Source organism: Octodon degus, unplaced genomic scaffold (assembly GCF_000260255.1).
Source record: "Octodon degus isolate 3935 unplaced genomic scaffold, OctDeg1.0 scaffold00056, whole genome shotgun sequence".
NCBI lineage: Eukaryota > Metazoa > Chordata > Mammalia > Rodentia > Octodontidae > Octodon > Octodon degus.
Genome location: NW_004524632.1, coordinates 5,181,260 through 5,182,745, shown reverse-complemented (window position 1 = coordinate 5,182,745; position 1,486 = coordinate 5,181,260).

Genomic DNA, 1,486 nt, shown 5'->3' with positions numbered 1-1,486 from the left:
TGGATGAATGGATGGATGGATGGGTGGGTGGATGAATGAAATAATGAATAGATGCATGGATGAATGGCTGGGTGGCTGGACAGATGAATGGACAGAAGGGTAGAAGAATGGCTGTATGGATAGATGGACAGATGAATGGATGGATGGGTGAGTAGGTGGGTGGGTGAGTGGTGGATAGATGAGTGAAGGGACAGAGGAGGGATGGATAGATGGATGTATAAGTGAGCAATCGGCTCTATCACCAGACACTCCACAGCTGGGCGGGGCTGTCTGCGTGGGTGTGAGGAGGGTATCTTGTGGAGCAGGAGGACGGGGATAGGAAGGGCTGGACTTTGGGTGTGGGCAGAGCAGGGAGGTGGTGATAAGCCTCAGTCTGGCGAGCCCTATCTGGGAAGGGCCCTGCACACCTAAAAAGGACTGGACTTTTATCCTGTGGACAGTGAGGGATGCGGCTGTTTCCTGCGGCCTCTCCACCCTCCCACTCTCTTGACATCTACAGAAAGGGAACCAGGTCCCCAGGTGCCACACAGGACTCCCTGATCCAGGCAGTGGGACTCCATGAGCCCCTTCTCCTGTCAGAGCAGAGCCAGAGTGATGGGAAGAGGAGATGCGTACCCCACAACCACCACGCTCACCCAGGACCCTGACTCGGGATGGCTGATCAGGCCCAGAGTGGCCACGGGTGTGCCACACACCTGCAATCCCACCACTGTGAACGGCTGAGGCAGGAAGATTGCAAGTTTGAGCCCAGTCTAGGTAACTTAGTGAGACTCTATCTGAAAATGAAAAATGAGAAAAGAGAGCCAGGCATGGTGCTACACACCTGTGACCCCAACACTTGGGCACTGAGGCAAGAGGACCATTGAAAGTTCGAAGGCAGCCTAAACAGCAGAGTGAGACCCTTTCAAAAAAAAAAAAAAAAAGAAAACAAAAAGTAAAGGAAATAAAGAGAAAGAGAAAGAATGAAAGAAAGAGAAAAAGGAAGAAGGAAGGAAAGAAGGAAAGCAGGAAGGACGGGATGCAGCTCATGTGAAGGTCTGGGTTCAATCCCTAGTACTACAAAAAAGAGAAAAACAGAAGCTGGAGGACTTGTTGGTTCCTAAGTTCCCACTCTTTGGGTTCAAGTCGGGCTTCTCAGCTCAGCATCCCCCGAGTGCCGGCCCTGTGCAAACCCCAGGAAGGCTGCTGGCACCCAAAGGTGAGTCATTTCTGGTCCCTGCCCCCAAGCAACTCACAGTCTAGCGAGGACTCCAGGAGGGCCGGCCCCTGGAATCCCTCCGACCTTTCGCGGCCTTTGCATGCCTGCCCCATCTCAGGGCTGGTCTCGGGCAGGAGACCACACGCCATCCTCTCCGAAATCCTTGCTTATTTTATTGTCTTCCTCCAGTCCTACTTGGGGGGTTGGGATTATTTTCTTCAGCTAACCAAATGAGACATGCATGGGGCCTGGGAGATGGCTCAGTGGAATAAGCGCTTCCCTGGCAAG